This window comes from Bos grunniens, chromosome 5 (assembly GCF_055505025.1).
Source record: "Bos grunniens cultivar Pamir isolate PY7600 chromosome 5, Bosgru_T2T1.0, whole genome shotgun sequence".
NCBI classification, from domain to species: Eukaryota; Metazoa; Chordata; class Mammalia; order Artiodactyla; family Bovidae; genus Bos; species Bos grunniens.
This window is the reverse complement of record NC_141169.1, coordinates 28,493,114-28,513,332: the sequence shown is the minus strand read 5'-3', so window position 1 is coordinate 28,513,332 and position 20,219 is coordinate 28,493,114. Positions and strand designations below refer to the sequence as shown.

The 20,219-nt window shown below is 57.0% G+C and overlaps 1 long non-coding RNA gene across 1 annotated transcript; it reads left to right on the top strand.

The window, feature by feature from the left end:
• The first annotated feature begins 4,174 nt into the window (after positions 1–4,174).
• On the top strand, positions 4,175–4,859 carry LOC147371563 (uncharacterized). The gene is made up of 2 exons (XR_015163633.1): positions 4,175–4,382; positions 4,536–4,859. It is a non-coding gene; the product is annotated as an uncharacterized LOC147371563 (long non-coding RNA).
• The last annotated feature ends 15,360 nt before the right edge of the window (positions 4,860–20,219 follow it).

Genomic DNA, 20,219 nt, shown 5'->3' with positions numbered 1-20,219 from the left:
GAAGATTGTCACAACCCGTCACTCTGACCTGGGGCATCTGGGCTCGGACTCCTGGCAGACTTATCAAGACATTTCCTGCAGACAGGGTCTCTCCCACCAAGGGAACAGCTTGTCTGCATTGGGGTCAGTGGTGAGTAATTCTCATTTTTGTAGGAGGAGCAGGCAGACCTGGATTTGAGACTGGCTCCGTCTCTGCTGCCTCTGAGCCCTTGTGCAGATTTGGCCACGTCTCCAAGCCTCAGTTTCCCCATCTGTCAATTGCGTGGTCCCTTGCGGAGTGGCTGTGAGGGTGAGGTAATGTGTGAAAGCTGCGGTGGGAACAGCCATCCTTCTGCGTGGGAACTAGCCTCAGGGGAGACTGCTTGGTTGAACCCGGTGCCCAGGGACAAAAGGCAATGGCTTTTCCCCCGAGTTCCTGGGTTCCCTGGGATATTAGTCGGGTTATCCATTCGCTATGCATCAGAGACTCAAAATAACAGTGACTTAAACAGATGAAATGTGATTTTCTGTCCTATATCGTCTGGCAGGAACATTCCAGGACTGGTGGAGCAGCTACACAGAACTGGGTCTCAGGCTTTTCCTGTTGCTCCACAGCTGCTGGCAAGAGCCATCCATCCTGACTTCCATGTCTGGCTTCCAGCCAGTGGAAGGGGACATGGTGGAGAGAGGGTGTCCCCCAACATGGAGGCCGGACTCACGACCTCCACTCACCTCCTGTTGGCTGTACTCAGGCACGTGGCAATAGCCGGGTGCCTGGGGTGCAGGAAGCACAAGGGCACCCATGTGCCCAGCGACAGATCAGGGCTCCACTGCTTCTACAGAAGAGGAGAGCAGGCATGAGGGCGGAACAAAGAAAGTGTCTACTGTACTGGGCATGGGGGCACAGGGCCCGGCCCCAGCCATCCTTCTAACCAGCTTTCCAACCAACTCGGCTGTTGAGGGCTTTGAGCCAGGAGCAGCGTTGTAGATACAAAAAGACTAGACCCTGCTTCAGGGAACACGGTTTTTCACAAACCGAAGCTGGTGGAGGATGTTTAGGGCACGGCTTTGAAAGGCTCTGTTGTCCATCCAGGCCTGGGTCTCTGAGTTCTGGCCAGTCTGTTCCTGAAACACGCTGGTCCCTCCCCTGGAGCATGCTCCCTCCCTGAGTGTGGCTCAGTGCGGTGCCCTTGACCCTGACCAACAGTTGCATAAAATACTTTCCTTTTCTGCAAAAACAGTTTTTCAGGACATAGTCAGTGGACCACATCACTCAGTGTTCCCAATACCAAGGACCATGTGAGCAACTTTCACTAGAGTTCATTATAAAGGAAAACGGTTCCCACTGAGAAAAGAGCCTGCTTCCTGCAGACGGTAACACATCAGACTTCCCCTTCCGCCCTGGCTGCCCCGAGGCTTAATCACAGCATCTGTGGCCACTCAGTTAGCCTTGTACAATCTCTCTTTCCTGTGGGCCCAGCATTTTAGTTCTCTGTGTTGGTCTTACTGTTTCGTCTTTAGTGCTTGTTGCCTCCCACATTCTCTCTAGAAAGAAGCAGGCTCTCATTAGTGATGAAACAGAACGCTAGGGCCCCTTAATTGGGAAGAAAATAAAACTGGTGGTTCGGAAGGCTAGTCCTATTGCTGTGCCTGAGAGTCGGTGTTGACGCCAGTTTCCCAGCAGCTGGGACAGAAAAGGGGTGGTTACCAGGCCGTCCTCAGAAAGAAGGAAACAGCAGGGTTGGGAGAGAGGCAAAGCAGGGAGCCCTCAGCGGCCCCTGCAACGATTCCGGGCGTGGGCACTGATCTCAGCTCCATCACGCAGCAGCTGTGTGACCCTGAGTGAATCCCTTAACTTCTCTGTGCATCGGTATAGTAATAACAATGGCTTCTGGTTTCATCGCTTCGATCTCTGCTTCTGCCTTCTTCACGTTACCCTCTCCTTTTCTATGCGTCCGTGCCTCCTCTTCTGTATCTGGTCAGGACACTTGTCGTTAAATTTAGGGTCCACCTAGGTAATCCAGGATGATCTCAACTTTACGATCTTTAACGTAATTGTATGTGCAAAGACACTTTAGCCAAATATGGTCAGATTCATAGATTCTGGGATGTGGGCATACCTTTTGGGGGCTACCATTCAATCCACTACAAGGACTAAAGTTTGGATCTGAGCAATGCATCTCTTAGGGTGAGACCAGTCCTTAGACAGGAGATGTGTGGGGGTGTTCTTCTGGTGGGAGGAGTGGGCTCCTAAAACCTCCACCTCGTCGAGGTAGCTTTCCATGGAGCCGCTGCCGGCGTGTGGAGATACAAGCTCCTATGGGTGGAGATTGGGCTTCTTGTCCTGGGTCTCTTGTGGCCCCTCAGGGCCCAGGGGGTGCTCTGTACACACCACTCTGGACTGATTAACTCCCACCTCCTTTGGCAAGGGGAGGGTTGGCCACATGACTCACAGCAGAGACAAACTCAAGGGGCACTCCTTTCTCCCTCTCCTCACCCCTGCCAGCACAGGCCTATGCGGCTGGCTCACTGGCCAACCTCAGTGCTCTCCCTGTTCCTAGCACCTAGCACACAGCGACCACTTTGATGGGGCAATCTGCTCAAACATCTGCCCTGGCTCCTCCTGAGTCAAATCTAAACCCACTCCAGGCCTGCCACCATGGTGGACCAAGCTACTTGTCCAGCCTGAGAATCCAGGATTCCTTTATGTTTATTCTCTTAGTCATGACCGACTGTTTTTCAGCCCCTATGGATTGCCAGGCTCCTCTGTCCATGGGATTTTCCAGGCAAGAATACTGGAGTGGGTTGCCATTTCCTCCTCCAGGGGATCTTTTGGACTCAGGGATCGAACTTGCGTCTCCTGCATTGACAGGAGGTTTCTTTACCACCGAGCCACCAGGGAAGCCCCCAGGATTCCTTTGTAAAATTTCATCTCATTCTTGCTGTTCCCCAAGCCTCTGTGCTTTTCCTGACCCTGCTCCCTCCTCCTGGAATGAGTCTCTTCCTTCTAGCAGTCAACCTCTAGCGCTCTTAAAGGCCCAGCTATATGCCTCTGCCTCCTGGCCACTTTCCCGGCTTTTCCAAGATAGAAGCGATCACTTTGTCTCCTTCCTTCCCTCTTGTGACACCTCCCACTCTCCTTCTTGTCTTGTTGTTTACTGTCAGGACTCATTCCCCACAGAGTCCCCTCTCTGCTGGAAGGAGCCACGCCTCACTTTTGGATCCCCAGTGCCCACCCAGCGCTGAGCACGTAGTAAGTGCTTTTGTTGCTGTTTAGTCTCAAAGTCAGGGTGGGCTCTTTTGTGACCCCGTGGACTGTATCCTTCCAGGCTCCTCTGACAATGGGATTTTCCAGACAAGAATACTGGAGCGGGTTGCCATTTCATCCTCCAGGAGATTTTTCCCGACCCAGGAATCAAACCTGCGTCTCCTGCATTGCAGGAGGATTCTTTACTACTGAGCCACCAGGAAGCCCTCTTACTATTTTCCAGATGTGGGAAATATCCATTGTAGATTTTCACATTAAACTTTGGTAATTCAATGGCCAGAGTTTTCAGGACAGAACTGCCTGCAGCTTCTTGACCTTGGGGCTTAGTTCTATTCTCTGGGTGGCTGGTGTGTGGCCTCAAACCTAGATTTCCCTGTGGGCCTGTATCCAGGCTGTTGGTGGTTCCTTGTGGGTACACCTGAGTGCTGACAGAGTAGGTCTCAAACATGGTGAAGTTTGTCAAAAAGAAGTAATATATTTTAAAGAAAATATTTCATATCTATAAAAATTATATACAAAGTTTAACAGAGAATAAATTGAACAGCCACGTCCCTATGGCCATCCTAAGGAAAAGAATGTTGCCGATATTGTGAGTGATCCACCCTTCCGTGCATCCCTCAACAAGGTCTGTTTCAAGGCTACCGAACTCCAGCGGCAGGGACAATTCAACAGTGTTCAGGGACTGTATGAAGCTGTCTGGCGGAGCATCAGATTTCAAAACTCTTAAAGTCACCTGTGTTCACATAAAGAAGAAGCAACAACATTTTAGGGACACAGTTCTACAGGGAGACGTGTTCTGGTTGGCAACTAGATGAAGGTGTGCAGTCATACTGCAGTACTGAGTGACACCTGCGTGGTGGGAGGTGGTTCGTGCTTGACGCTTGACATTCTAATAGGCTGCTGCTGCTGCTAAGTCGCTTCATTCGTGTCCGACTCTGTGCGTCCCCATGGACGGAAGCCCGCCAGGCTCCCCCGTCCCTGGGATTCTCCAGGCAAGAACACTGGAGTGGGTTGCCATTTCCTTCTCCAATGCATGAAAGTGAAAAGTGAAAGTGAAGTCGCTCAGTCGTATCCGACTCTTAGCGACCCCATGGATTGCAGCCTACCAGGCTCCTCCGTCCATAGGATTTTCCAGGCAAGAGTACCGGAGTGGGGTGCCATCCCTCTGAATCCCTACAAGGCGGCGGGGGTGGGGGTTGGGGGTGAGGAGGGTGGGAGGTGGGGTGGGGGGCGGGGTGGGGCGGAGTGTGTATGCTTAAACCGCTGAAGTGCATATTTCTGCCCCTAGATGGCGCCACAGGACCGTACCCCTTCCCACCTGTGCGAACCGTTTGGGGGAGATGACTGAAGACAGAAACCAGAGAACGCTTTCACAACTGAGGAGCGAAACACTAGCCAACACTTAAAACAGGCAGCGAGTTGCTAACTCCCGCAGCTTGCTCTTCTCAGCATGAACTCTGGTTGACCGTAGTGCATGCAGGACTTTGGGCCAATGCATAGGTGGAGATAAGAACAGAGCCCAGTTTTGAGGACTTTGGGGATAACAAAATGATTTTATTACACATAAAGTGTGTTCAGACACAGTGTCTGACACAGTAAATGCTCGATGAAACTCGCTGTTCTTTTCCTTTTCAATTTGTCATAGCCCCTGAGGGCAGGGACCCCAGCTTGCTTCTCACCTCTGCATCCCAAGTGCCAGGTGGGTGATCAGTTAGCTCATTCTGTCTTCACCTGCTCCCATCTCACGGAGGAAGGAGCTGCTGTCTACCATGTGGCTTCAGAGAAGACCAGGCTGGGACCAAGGTTGAGGTGGCTGGTTGAGCAGTCCAAGCATAGGCTGGAGGGCTTCCTGGTGAGAGATTGGGCTCCTGGGTCCCAGAGGTGCACAGAAGGCTGCAGAGGGGACCCTGGCTGACGGCTGGACTGGGTGGTCCTGCCTGGGGGTCGTGTTTCTAAGTGAAAAGCAGCTTAACCATTGCTAGAGCCTTTGCCGTCCTGCGGTTGTGAGAAGGACTGGGGAGGTTTGAGGGGTGCAGGAGAAGCTCCCTCGTTGAGGGTGGGAAGGGTCTGGGAGCAGGGAGAGGAGGGGAAGGGCAGGCCTTGAAGCTCGTGCAGCAGCATCTAGGAATGGACAAGCTCCAGGGTGGGTGGGGTGGGGTATCTGTGGGTGGGCCCCTGGCCTGACTCGGCCTGCGTCCATGGCCCCTCTTTTCCCTACCCGCTCTGCTCTCTTGTAATGGTCCCTGTCTCGGTTTGTGGGATGGCTCCTCTGCCCACCTGGTTGCCCAGACCAGACGCATGGGCCTCACTCCTGTGGCCTCTACCGTCCCTCCCAACCCTCAGCCCACCAGGTCTACTGGGGAGACAGAAAAGTGTGGGGAGCCCCACTCAGCGTCAGGTGGGCTCCCCGCTTCTGCTGTGGCCCTGCAGGCTTTCCTCAGTGCGGCGGGAGGAGGCTCTTGGCACGTCCTCGAGTCAGATCATGTCAGCGCTCTGGTCTCCAGTCTCCGTATCTTCCTGTCTCACGGTAAAGCCAAGTCCTGAGTGACTGTCCCACGGGCCTCTTGAGCCTCACCTCCTTCTCTCTATCGCCCCTCTCTGGCCACCCTGGCGCCCTGCCTCTCCTCACAAATCAGCCATATCTCCTCTCTGCACTCACCTTGTCTTCAGCCAGACAGCTGCTGGACTGGCTCCCTCGCTTCATTCAGTCTTCACTAACATCGCCCATGGATGAAGCCTTATTTAAATTTATCATCTCCCCTCCTTGCCGTCCCCATTCCCTTTTCCTGTTTCATTTTTCTCCACGGCAACGACCATCTAACATACTATGTTTAGGACTGGCTACGTTATTTGCAGGCTCAATGCAGCATGAACACGTGGGCACCTTGTTAAAAAAATTATTGAGAATTCCAAGTTAGTGACAGTGGTGTGTTAAACCAACTGCAGGGCCCTGGGCAACTGCGTGGGTGTCACACCCATGAAGTGGCCCCCAATAATGCTGTACATATTTGTTTACTGTCCTTTCCCCCCAAATGAAATGTAACCTCCATGACGGGAAGGCTCAGGCTTGACCACGGTGGTGCTGTAGTGAATAGAACATAGTAGGGGCTTCCCTGGGGGCTCAGTGGTAAAGAATCTGCCTGCCAAGAAGGAGACTCGGGTTTGATCCCCGGGTTGGGAAGATCCCCTGGAGAAGGAAATGGCAACTCACTCCAGTACTCTTGCCTGGAAAGTTCCATGGACAGAGGAGCCTGGTGGGCTGCAGTCCATGGGGTCGCAAAGAGTTGGACATGACGGAGCACACACAAACAGTGATGGTATAGGGTGTATTTGGTGTCCGGGCTGGCAGGAGGAGGGGGGCTGGTCTGTGCACAAGGTGTCTGGGGAGAGAGGGGGGATGCCAGAGTGGATGGAGCAGACTTGGTGCCCATCCCCCACCTGGAGGGCTGCCGTGAGGCCCTGCAGAGAGAGACATTCAGAGGCGCAGCACCAGGGGATGAAGGAGCCTTGGGTTTTGAAAACCGCTGAGATTCTGGGCCAAAGCAGTGTGACCTCGAGGACTGGGAAGATGGTGGTTGGAGAGGGAAGCGCTGCTCTATGCCACCCCAATTCCACCCCCTCAAGACCCTGCCGTGGACCCGGGAAGGCTCAGTAGGCCGTGGGCAGAGAGCTCATGGATGACGCTGGCCACTGAGGTAGGGCGTCTTTATGTGCTCCTGTCTGGCAAGGCAGTATCCCTGGGAGACCCTGGAAGTACCTTGGGAGCCACACAGGTGGGGCCCAAGAGCCCCTGTGACTTGGCACTGATGTCGAAGTGGCCAGTCTCCCCACCCCCCACCCCACCCCCCCACTCCCCCCGCCGGCTGGTAAGGCCACCAGCCCAGTGTCTGGTGCTTAGTATGTGCTCAATAAATGGGAGTTAGCTCTGTGCCCTCAGTGTATTCTTAGGAGGGCTCCGCAGGGGGCTGAGGCCCGACAGAGGGAGGCGGGGTGGCTAATGAAAAGTACAAGGGCAGGAAGGGACCCTAGGAGAAGCTAACTCACACTAATCCCATTGTGAGAAGAGACTTGCCCAGGGATGAGTCAGAAGCCAGTGAGGGGGGACCCACGCTGTAATGCTGTCCCTGCCTCCCTGCCATGCTCATGGACTCTCCAGACCACCTCCTGCTGGTCTCTGCTGGAAGTTGCTCAGGTCCCTCAAGGCCTGCACGACCAAGACAAGCCCTTTTGTCGCTGTCCCAGACCTGTAGCTCTGATCTTCATCCAGCCGGTGGCAGAAATCTGAGCGGACCTTCAGTTTTCCTTACTCCAGCCAGGGTCTGCTCCATCACCAAGTTCAAGGCGGGAACACACGCTCCAGGCACCCATTGGCCTCCGGCTCTGCTGTTCTTCCCCTCCATGTTTGTGCTAATGTGGCCCCCAGACCTGCCCTTTTCCTCTCCTCTGCTCCTGACTCAGCCGCTCTGACTTGGTCCTGGACACTCAAGAAGGTCATGGAATAGGGGAGCCTCGCAGGACTCCTCTTTCTGGCCTGGGGTCTGGATGGGTCCTTGTGCCCTGCCGGTCCCACACTGGTCAGCTGGGGGCGCTCCTGCGCCACGGAATCCCTTCACGCAGGCTCGCCGTGGGGGCGGGGAGCCTCTGGAGCCTCGCTCAGCGGCCTGGCCGGCGCAGCCGGTCTGGCTGGTCTGGGTGTGGACGGCGGGGGCGGAAGTGGGGGTGGGTGTGAGGCGCGTCGGTGCGTTCTGCGGCGGAGGGGCTGCGGTGCTGGGTTTGCACACGCACTTGGAATGTCTGTGAGGTGCGGTCTGGTCGCAGGGCTTGGTTGGCTGTGGAGGTGCCCGGGCGTACTGGCTGCTCCCCCAGTCCCGGGGACCTTGCTGTAGGGTTTCAAGGACTTAGGTGAAAGTCTGGTCTTGGCCCTGCCACTCTCCTGACCATTCCCCAGGGGTCTCCATGTCCACATCCACAGCCACTTGGCAATTTCTGTTTTTTGGAGGCTGGGCTTTGAGATTTAATATGCGCTCTGCCTGGCTCAGAGGGTGAAGCGTCTGCTTGCATTGCGGGAGACCTGGGTTCAATCCCTGGGTTGGGAAGATCCCCTGGAGAAGAAAATGGCAACCCACTCCAGTATTCTTGCCTGGAAAATCCCATGGACAGAGGAGCCTGGTAGGCTACAGTCCATAGGGTCGCAAAGAGCTGGACACGACTGAGCGACTTCACTTTGACTTTGACGCGCTCTGCCACTTGGGCAATCACCCTCAGGCAGCCCAGTTAGTAAAATGGGGACGAGAACACCCACTTCACAGACTGTGGTGAGAACTGGAGCTCCAGGTGGGAAACACTAGCTCCCCACTGCCGCTGCCTGGTGGCCTGGCTGGGGAGGTGGGGAGGTGTCAGACAAGACCACCCTGAGCCCCAGGGATGGAAAGCTGTGGCAGATAGTCTGTGCTCTCAGCAAGCTGAAGGTGGAGGGTGGTAAAGGCCCATCACTAAACTGCCGGTCAGGAGGTGGGCCTGCCATCAGAAGGCGCCACGGTCTGGGCTTCTGAGCAGGCGACTGCTTTAGGAGGAGTGGGGGCTCCTGTTGTACCCATGCCTGAGGGTAGATAGGGAAGATAGATAGGATTTGCTTCTAGACTGGAAGTGGAGGGGAGGGCAAAGCCAGGAGGCTGAAACTGCAGGGCATCAGGGGCCAGCGTGGCCCAAGGAAGGGCAGGTGGAGTGCAGCAGGCGTCCAGTTGTTGGGGTGGGTGGGTTGGCACTTTGTGGGAGTCTGGCTGTGAATTCCACAGCCAGCAGGGGAGCTTTGGGAAGACTCTGGGCAGCTCGGACCCCTGGAGGCGAGGGTGGGCTCAGAACCCGGGAGAGCAGCAGGAGTAGGGTAGAGGTGCCTGGGTGGGGACCTGGCTGGCTCCTGGAGGGATTGTTGCTGGTGTTCAGCTGTTCAGGTCGTGTCCGACACTGCGATCCCACGGACTTGCAGCACTCCAGGCTTCCCTGTCCTTCACTATCTCCTGGAGTTTGCTCAGTCTTAGATCCATTAAGTCTGTGATGCCATCCAACCGTCTCATCCTGTTGCCACCTTCTCCTCCTGCCCTCGATCTTGCCCAGCATCAGGGTGAGATGGAAAGGAGAAAAAGCTCCTTCTCCCCTTGGATGGCGTTGAAGGGTATCAGGTAGGGTGACTGCGAGAATTTCCAGGGCAGAGGAAATTTCCTAGAGGCCTGGTCCTCCCTTACCCGTACCTGAACCCTGCCCCACCTCTCCTGGTCCCCATTGCCTCCACATGCCCCGTATGCTTATCCAGGTTTCTGGGATAGCCCTGGACTGGCTGAGGTCTGAGATGGGGCAAGGCCATTTCAGCCCTAACCCTATTAGGCGGTATGTGATGAGTTAACGACCTCTCAGGGTCTCCTCTGCACACTGTGGTGGGGGGAGGCGTGGGGCCGCAGCTCCTGACAGTCCCTGTAGGGGCCAGGTCTTCAGACAGGGAGAGGCAGGTTAAGGAAAGGACACACTCAGGATCGTTTGGCTGCGGTGGGTGCAGAGCCTTTGGGGTGCAGGCCTGCCTCAGAGGGGTCCTGGGGAGTCTGCAGCATGAGGCCCTGAGGCTAGAGCTGAGGGAGAGACCTTCTCAAACCACAGCAGCCACCCGGGAGTCTGGGAGGACAGCGGAGGAGGGTGCTGAGGAGGGTGCTGAGGAGGGTGCTGATCTCGGCTTGTTTACCCAAGAGGCAGGTCCTGGCGTGCTGGGAATGCAGCCTGGGCCTGGGGGAAGGCGGTGGGGGCTGATACCAGCCGGCTAGCCTTGCTCCATCCGCCGCAGACTGCAGAGGGAGGGCCTCAAACTTGGCCTACTGGGCATGTAGACCATGGACAGGGCGTAGAAGGTGGCAGCGGGTGTTTGGGCTCTCTAGGGGGCATTGGCACAGGCCCCAGGGCCCTGGGTTTGACTCCCTCCTCTGAGGTCCGGGTACCCCACAATCTGGGGTAGAGTAGTGGTCTGGGGGCTGTACTACAGTGGGTTCCTGAGCTGGGTGGGCCAACCACCACCCTAGATGGGAGGACAGGCAGGCAAGGGCTGGCCCAGAGTCTGAATGATCCCCCATCCCCATGCAAGTCCTAACATGGGGCCACTGGGTTCAGGGACTCACGGTGCTGGCAGAAGGCTTGCTGTTCTTAACTGGGGGCGCATCCTGTCCCCGGCCCCTGCCCTCTTACCTCACCTCCAAGCTTCAGCAAAAGGGCTCTGACCCACCACTGTGGATCTATGCCCCTCCTGATGCCCCCATTCCCAGCAGAGGTCTCTGATTGTCAGACAGTGGACACAGAGTGGGCTCAATGGGAGCAGTTGGGTTAGACGTGGGTTTGTGGGGAGCTTGGGACTTGGGGAGCTTGGGGAGCTGGGGGTAAGAGTAGACACAGGGTGTGGGGTGCTGCTGAGATGTGGAATAGAGTTTGGGGTTAGGGGAGAGCCTGGGAAGGCAGAGTTTGGAGGAATGTTATGGATTTGGAGCAGCAATTGGGCTGACGTTGGCATTTCGGGCAAAAGTCTGAGAGTGGGTGCAGGTCAGAGCTGCGGCTGCAGATGGGATGGCTTTAGGGCTGGGTTTTGAGGATGGGGTAGGTTTGGGCATAGAGAAGCACCCAGGTTTGGAGTGAAGTTGATTCAGGGTAGAGTTGGGGTATGGTTCAGACTTGGACTTAGGGTTGGGGTTTGTGTAGTGTCAGATCTGGCCTTGGGTCTAAGGTCGGAGGACAGGCCCAGGTTAGTGTTATGCACAGTTTGGGGTTAGGTTGGATTGGATTGGGGATCAAGAGTTTCCATGTTAGGGGCAGGTATGGTTGCAACTGGCTGAGGGTTTGGGGGATCTGGTTTTCTGCCCTGTGGTGTCCCCCTGGGTCTGTCCTCTCCTTCCTGGTGGCTTGCTCTCAGCTGAGACCTTGGCTGGAGACAGGGTCCTCAGGCAGGGCCCCCTCCAACGTCTGCACCCAGGTGGGGACCCAAGGTGGTGGCATTCTGCAGCTGAGCCTCAGGCTTTCTGGGGCCTGGGTATCAGCTAAAGCAGGGGCTCCATGTCACACTGGGCTGGCCTGGGGTTTGGGGCTCCTCCTTGCAGTGAAAGCAGCCCCTAACCCTCACCCCCTCCCCGCCTTGTCAGTGTGAGGGGCTCCCCTGCTCTCCACAGCAGATCCCTTGGGGTGGGACAGGCCTGGGAGGCAGGGGGGCACCTGCCTGGGTGTGTTTGCCTGTGACTCAGCCTGGATGCCGAGGCCCTGAGTTGGTGGCTTTGTTCTACTGGCTGGCAGGGTACATGCCGTAGCCCTGAGTCACCAGGGTGTGGCCCAGTGGGCCAGGTGGCACTTTGGAGACACACACACACAGCTTTGTGCGCAGATGGCACTGGGGCCCGGACACGGGCGACCTGGGGGCAAAGGGGCCTGCCCAGCGTGGGGCTTGCCTCAGTGCCTTTGCCTTGGTGGTGCTGTGAGCCCCTCCCTTGATGTTCCTCAGTGACCAAGGGCCCTGTGCTTCTTCACTCCCTCCAGTTAGGGCCTGGAGGAGCTGAAATGGGGTTTAGCGCCCATAGCACAGCCAGAGATCCTGGGGAGCACCCTAACCCTTCCCCAGCTGCCCAATAAAACCTGTTTGCAGGCTATTATGTGCAACCAGACGTGGGAGGAAGGCATGGCAACCCACTCAAGTATTTGCCTGGAGAATCCCATGGATAGAGAAGCCTGGTGGGCTACAGTCCACGGGGTTGCAGAGAGTTGGACACGACTGAAGCGACTTAGCAAGAGCATATCCAAACTGTCAACCAGTGGAAACAACCTCAGGAGGAAGAAACTATCACTCCCAGTTTACAGAGAGGAAACCAGGGCTGAGGGAGGCTCACAGCTGCCCAAAGTCACACAGCTAGAGGGCGGCCAGCGGGCCTTAAAGCCCCTCATCGGATGCTCACCGTGCCTGCCCCGTGTGAGGTGTGGGGGGCATCAGTGATGGTGGCCTGGCCCCACCCTGAGCGTCAGTGCTGCCCTTCACTGGGGCCCCTTGGACTCCACTCCTCACTCAGAGTCAGGCAGGGGTCCCACAGCGGCGGGTGGTGAGTGAGCAGCCCTGTTGCCTCTCCCAGCCACTAGGCCTGGGTCCTAGGCCCCTCCATGCCTCCGAGGACGGAGACAGACACAGCCCTGCCGGGCTCGTGGGCAGTGCCCAGACTGCTTTCTCTGGGCAAGAGGCAGGAGGCCCTGAGACCGTGAGAGGCAGCTCCCCCCTTGGGGAACCAGGCCTCACTGTCCCCAGGAAGGGACAGAAAGTGCAGTCTCTACACGAACCAGCCTTCCCGCTGCCAGCACTGTGCTCCCCTGTCCCACCGCCTCTGACCCCCAGGCTCTGCTGTGTGCATGTCCGGGTGTGAGGGGCAGGAGAGCCAGATTGGCTGTAAACCAGGGCTGTGGGGGAAGCAGTGCAGGTTAAGGGCAGGTGATGAGGGTGGGAGCTCGGGGGTCCTGGTTCCCAGGCCAGGCTTGGGGCCTCAGACAGGCCTGCATGTTGGTCGCCTTTCTCTGACAGGCCAGGGGGCTGCTTTGGACCCCGAGGCTCAGAGAGTGCACTTGAGCGAGTGGGTAGGTGTGGCTCCACCCCTCCACCCACAGCCCCACCTGGTTCTGTCAGAAGCTGTTTGAGGGAGAAGAGAAAGCACCTTATAAGGTAACAAATGCTGTCTGCCAGGTGGAGGCCAGGCTACCTCCCTGCCTCCAGGCCTCCCCACCCTTCTCAGGAAGAAGCTGGTGTCAGTGATACCCCAGTCCGGCCCTGAACCCTACAATGCTCCCCAGCCCCCAGGGAGACCCTGGCTCCTGCCCGAGACCTGCTGCGGGGGAGGCCTGGCCTGCCCCACCTGGGAGGCAGACGAGGCAGTCGGGACTCAGAGAGTCAGCTGTGTGACCCTGGCTAAGTGGCCCCTCCTTCCCAAGCCTCAGTTTCCTCGTCCTCACTTTTAGAGTGGTGGGCTAGGGGCTGTGAATTTCCCTGAGGATCTTCAGCCCCATGGAATGTCCCTTCACTTACAGACACTTAACAAGCCAAGACTTACAGACACTTAACAAGCCAAGCCCAGGCCTGGCCCCCTTCCCCAAGGCCAGGAGCCTTCACTGGGTGACCCTTCTCTGTCCCAAGGATGCTGAGGTTCCAGGGCAGTTCTCCTGGCCAGTTCTCCAGGTGAGGCAGCCTGATTAGCCTGTTTACTTCCAGCAGGGGGGTCTGGTGAAGATAGCCGGAGGAAGCAGGCAGCCCTTCTTTAGACCTGTCTCTGGTCTGTAATGCTCTCCATCTTCAGCTCTCAACCAGCGCCTCTCTTGAGGAGCTGACCTTCCCCGAAAGCCCCCAGCCTAGCCCTGGCCATGCTCTCCCCAGCCCTAGGGGCGGTGTGTGTTGTATCTTCCCATGCCGCTCATCCTGTGTGTGTCGGACGTACCATCTTGGAATTTCTCTCTGGAGATGAAAGATGAGAGCACTGACTGTTCCCAGAGCAGTTTTCAAGCATTATCTCATTTGACTCTTGCAACAGCCCCTCTGCCAGGACCCTTTGGCAAGTGGGTTCAACAGAGGGGTTAGAGGCATAGTGGAGGCAGAGCCCGGGCCTGGAGGCAGCCCCTGGGTTGGGTTTGGTCCCCTTGTGGGCACAGTGAAGGAAGGGAGTGTCTCTTCCTGTTGATCCTAGAACTTTCGAAGCTGGGAGTGTCCTTGGATATTATCGAGTTCAGCTCCTCACTGCAGAGTTTAGGGAACTGAGACCCAGAGCTAGGACTACAGCTGGGACTCCTGACTCCCCAGCCCCACTGTTTCCCCAGGGGCAGGCTGTGTGTTCTCCCTGCCCCCTCCCGGTGGCTGGGCCTGGGCCCGGGGGGCTCTGGGGTCTGCGCTGGCTGCCCAGTGCACCTGGATGGCCCAGCTGGGAGAGGACAGGCTGAGGGCCGGGTCCCAAGCCTGTGCTGGGAGCAGGCAGGTCTGTGTTCCTGCATCAGGACAGAGGGCAGAGGGGGAGGGAGAGGCCTGGGGCAGGGCTCCTCCACCAGTGATTGCACAGAGGAGCTGACGAAGCAGTTTCTGCTGTGTGAAAAAAACAAGGCCAAACCCGTGAGAGTGGCTGAACCGCGCTCTCCTGTTCCGAGCCTCCCGTGCGGGAGCGGCCCTGAGAGGCCTGCCCACAGCCTCCTGCCTTGGTGCAGCAAAGACCCTCCTGAAGCCCCTAGGTGGCTCCCCTTCTTGAAAGGCCCAGGGATCAGGGAACCCCTCAGTTGCTTGCCAGTTTGGAATTCAGACAGGTCTAGCAGGAAGCTCTGCCTGGTACCTGGCTCTGGTCTCTTCTGCTGTGTTTAACCCCCTCTCTTCTTGTCCTGTCTGCTGGAGGGTTTGACTGTCCGGTGCTCAGGCCACAGTAAGTTGGAGGTCAGGATTACAGGTGTCCTTCCCACCTCTCCACTGTGAGGTCTGGGGAAACCTGAGGTTCTATTCAGAATTCCCACAGGGGTGCCCTTCTCCTTGCCCCTCCCAGCCATCTGGCCCTGCCAGGGCTTTCCACACCTCAAGCAGGCTCCCCTCTCCAGGAAGAGAACCTGCCGTCTCAGGTTCTGTCCTTGCCTCTGCATCTGAGCCTGTTGCCAGCATTTTCTCTGTGTCCCACACTAGCCTGTCTGTCCACTGCTTTGAGCGGTGCCTGACACCAGACAGGGCTCTGTAAGTGTCACGGGTTTGTTTAGAGCAGTTCTTCAAGTATTAGCACATGCTGAAAACTGTGGTCAGCTGACTCTTCCTGACTTTCCAAATGGGAAAGTCCAGGATAGACCCTGTAGGTCCAACCCACAGGGACTTTTGATTCAAAGTGCTTCAGTGGGGCATCTGAACACGTGTTGAACTTGGACTGTCTTTCTCTTCTGGCCTGTAGCTGATGCCAGGCCCTGGAGAGGAAAAGAGGGAGAAGGAGGCTGCCAGGCCTGTTGACGGCTCGTCACCCCATCCTGTCACTGACATCTCTGGGCCTGGACCAAGATTTATCAGGAGGTTCTAGAGGCCAGGACAGGGGAAGCAGAGGGCACGGTTCCTCCTAGGTCCTGGTCGCAAAGTGGGGCTGAGAGCGGGGTCACAATCCGTGAACAACTGTTCATGCATTTGGTAAGCACTTGTTGTATACAAAATCCCACACGGGCAAGTCTGATGTGGCCTTAGAAATGGCCTTTTCCTGAAGCTCAGAAACCTGGGGCTTAGAGAGGGTCCTGTGCTGCCCTGGGTCACAGAGCAGTGCATAATGGCTGGGACTAGAGTCTATGTTCCTTCTTCAGCAACTCAGCCCATAGAGCTGCCTGAGCACAGGGCACATGGCGGGGGCAGGGGGTTCCAGAGAAGGGAAGGACAGGCATGCCCAGTGTTCTGAAGCACAGCTGCCAATGGTGGGGGGACCTCGATAGGAAATCCACGGAAACCCAGACCTGGGAATTTGAACTTACTGACAGGCACAAAGTGTGTGTGTGTGTGTGTGTGTGTATGTGTGAGGCTCTGGGCAGGCTTGTTAAATGTATGTTTATAAAGCAGGAAGAATGGTGTTTGGTCATAATAGTTGCTGCACAAGCATTCTGCTGTTGCTACTCTGAGGGGTCTTAGAAAAGACAGGCAAGGACTGCATGGACATTCCTGGTTGGGTTGAGGGCAAGAGGAGGGGTGGGCATGGAGGGTAGCATAACAGATGGGCCTGGAGTGTGAGCAGCTTGGACATCGCGGAGAGGAGACTCCAGCTCTGCTCACTTTCTGGACCAGGGAGTCCAGGTACTGGAGGCCACTTCTACAAGCCTGGCTGCGGGGTGTTCAGCCCGTGCGGTCTAGGGAGAGTGGGGCGTTGCCGGGGTGGCTGAGAGCCTTGGCAGGTGGACAAGACGATAGAGGGCTAAACCAAGCTCTGGCATTTTTTCCCTGAAGGACCCCCTCAGCCTCAGACCCAGGCAGGAAGTGTTTGATGAGTGACCCAGGCGGGTGGTGGGACCAGCGAGGAGCCCCCTTCTCCCGGACCTGCATCCGCCTGCGGCGGCCGGCATGAGGCGGTGCCTCACCGGCTTTGGGAGGCCCCTCCTCCGCGGCCCTGGGCGGGGCGCTCCGGAATGCGGCGGGGCTCAGATGTGGCGGCGCCGCCCGCGTCCCGTCCCGTCCCGTCCCGTCCGGTCCGGGCGGCCCCGAGCGGCCTCCCTGCCCGGGCACGCCGATCCGCGGGGCGGGCGGACACCAGGTGTCGGCGCTGCGCGAACAGAGGCTTCCGAGCCCCGCCCTGGACCCTGGCGCCACACCCGGCCCTGTCCCTGTCGGGCGCCTTTGGGGGTGGGCGCGGAGCGACTGCCGGGGACACAGGCCTGTAGTTCCTGAGGTTCCGAGCCCAGGGATCTTCCGCCTGCAGCGGCATGACACACCTGCCCTGATGGTGGGTGGCTGAGGCCCACGTGCTCAGCCCCGTTCTGGTGCCTGCCTCCCCGCCAATCCTACTGGAGGCCGCCAGAGCTGTGTTGGAGTCCTGGCTCTGAGCCTCAGTTTCCTCATCTGTAAAGGAGGGCCATGACCCTGCCTCGCGGTACTGTTGCATTGACCCATAGGAGACACTCATGGATAGTGGCTCAGGACAGTGCTAACGAACGTTCCTGCCCACCTCCCCCTATTAGACTGACATCTTCCCAGTCTAGGGCAAGACTCCTCAGGAAGGTGCCCCATGGTCCCCCCCACCCCATTCCACCGCAGAGAGGCAGGCTCTGGCAGTGGGGGTAGTGGAGGCAGGGAGGGCACAGATCCCACTGCTGTTTCACAGATGGGTAAACAGAGGCTCCGGCTTCCCTGGCTGCTCGGTCATAAAGAATCCATCTGCAGTATAGGAGACCCAGGTTCGATCCCTGGGTCTGGAAGATCCTCTGGAGAGGGCAATGGCTACCTACTCCTGTATTCTTGCCTGGAGAATTCCACGGACAGAGGAGACTGATGGGCTACAGTCCATAGTGTCCCGAAGAGTCCGACAGGACTGAATACCTAACACTCACTTTCAAATGGAGGCTCAAGTTCCGGCAATGAGTTTAGAGACAGAAACAAGACCAGAGCCAAAGCCCCTAATTCCCAGCCAGTACTCTTTTTCTGTGTGTGTGTGTGTGTGTGTGTGTGTGTGTTTAATCTCCACATTTTGGGGGATTTACAGCTGCAAAGTCACAGTGGTGGAGCGGGTGTGGGTCTCAGAATACACTCAGGGTCCCTCTTTCCAAACCCAGGCCTGTCTGTGGTCACACCAGTGACCCCTCTCTCATTCTGGCCATGCTCTGCTGCTGCTGCTAAGTCGCATCAGTTGTGTCGGACTCTGTGCAATCCCATAGACGGTAGCCCACCAGGCTCCCCTGTCCCTGGGATTCTCCAGGCAAGAACACTGGAGTAGGTTGCCATTTCCTTCTCCAATGCATGAAAGTGAAAAGTGAAAGTGAAGTCACTCAGTCGTGTCCAACTCTAGCGACCCCATGGACTGCAGCCTACCAGGCTCCTCCATCCATGGGATTTTCCAGGCAAGAGTGCTGGAGTGGGGTGCCACTGCCCATGCTCTAGGCCCCTGCAATTCCTGAAGAGGCCCTGTGTGGGTTCTAGTCCTCCTGTCAGCCTTAAGGCTAGGCCCTAGGAAGAACTTCTTTGCAGCTTGCCCTCCTCCCAACATATCAGCTCAGTTGGGGGTGTGCTCCCCTCTTTGTCTCTCTACCCCAGCAGTCAGGCAGTCCCAGGACATAGCAAAGCTCTGAGTGGGAGATTTGCTAGAGCCCCGAAGAGGGTGCGGAGTGGTCAGAAGGCCCAGCTTCTCTCTGGGCCTCAGTCTCTCTGTCTGTAGAAGGAGGCTGTAGGCTACACTCATGGTGCTGTGTGTCACCCCGGCTGTCTGTCTACCGTCCACACCCCCACACCTATTTTGGAGGGACCTGGAAGCGGAAGGGCCTGGGTGGGTTGCACCCACTACCTTTGGGCCAGTTTGCCAAAGGATGTGCTCTCACAGTCCGCAGTGTGGGAGTATGTATACCTCTGTCATTGCATGACACTGATGTCCCTGCCTGGTGCCCCCTGCCCGCCTGGGGGTGAGGACAGGCAAGGGGAGGAGTCCCAGTCATCCCTTTGGGGCTTGTCGATAGAAAGGCACACTTGCAAGGGATGACCTGCCATGTGACTGTCCCTGAACCCAGAAGGGTCTTCAGAGCCAGCGTTGAGCCCAACTTGTTCTCTGCTGTGGACTCAAGACAGCGAGTTCCTCTCCCTCCACCCCCACCCCTGGCCTGGGCACTGTGGTGGCCAGGGGGGTGGCCTGGGAGACAGGATTTTGTGAGGGGACTTAGAGTGCTAGGGAGAGGAGCTCACGGGGATACTGGCTGGCTTTTCCCAGGAGGCCATGTGCAGAGAATGTGTAGGGGGCGGGGCCTCCCACCTCTCAGCTTGCTGAGGGTATATAGTCTCAGCAGCCTTGGGCTTGTGAGGAGATGGAGCTGGAGAGGGGCTGTCAGGCAAGCTGGAGAGCCCCCAGGAAGGTCCCAGGGTCCCCCTGTCTCAGGGAGGGCACCTACAGTACCACCAACTTTACTGTGGGCAGGGCAAAGCCTTTGGTGGCTTGAGGGTGGGCAGCTCCCTAACTCCTCCATTTCATACCCAAAATGTGGCCAGGAGGAAGAGGGAAGGCAGTAGGAATGCAGGAATCCTGGCCAGGCCCTGTCCCAACAGGCTAGGGTGGTAGGAGCAGGCTCCCATGTGGGTTCACGTGCTCCTCAGCCCGGCTGGTAGCTAAGCAGCCTGCACAAACAGCAGGAACACAGAGTGGCTCCGGCGTGCGTGCACGAGTGCACGCCTGTGCTGGGGGCGTCCTTGCCTCAACCCCCAGATGGGGATCCTTCTGGTTTCCTTATAGTCACTGTCACACGCAGGCCTGAGGATGGGGGTCCGTGTGCTGCCTTTCTATTTGGCAGGCCTGATCCATTTATTAGCTCCTTTAATCCTTGCAACCCGACAGACAGGCACCCTATTACCAGCTTTATAGACCAAGAAACAGAGGCTCTGAAAAGCTGCACACACAAAAGATCACGGAGTAAGAGAGTGGTAAAGCCAAATCAGAGTTCAGACAGGTCTTTCCGACTCTAGAGTCGAGTTTTCCCCAGGCATGTGGAAACACGTGTGCACATGAGGGATGTGTGTTTGCCTATGTGTGCAGATGTGGGCTCTGATGGCAGACCTGTATCAGTCTGTCTAAGGATGCTATCTATCTACACCTATAGATAGGTGTAGGTGTGGGTACCTGTGCCTAGGCATGGAGGTGTGCACGCAATGCATATGTGTGAGCATGTGACTCACATATGTACACACAGGCATATTTGTGCATATGTGTTCACTTATACACACGTGAGCGCACATGTGTGCACACAAGCACATGCTGTGTACCTGTGTTCACATCTGCACACAGCCGTGAGCCTGTACATGTGGGGTCTTCTCCAAAGGCTGACCTTGCCCTCCTGCTCACCCACCTTGTGTCCCTTTCTCAGGCTCCTGACTCAGTTCCAAGATGGGATGCGTGGGGCTTCCCTGGTGGTCCAGTGGCTGAGACTCTTCACTCCCCATGCAGAGGGCCTGGGTTGATCCCTGGTCAGGGAAGTAGCTTTCCTGGTGGCTCAGCTGTAAAGAATCCACTTGTCAATGAAGGAGGCGCAGGTTCCACCCCCGGGTCAGGAAGCTCCCCTGGAGAAGGAAATGGCAGTCCACGCCAGTATTCTTGCCTGGGAAATCCCACAGACAGAGGAGCCTGGTGGGCTACAGTCCATGGTGTTGCAAAAGTGTCAGACACAATCAGTGACTAAATATCAACAACAACAAAAAGGGAACTAGATCCTGTATGCCGTGACTAAGATTTTGCACGCTACAGCTAAAAGATCCCGC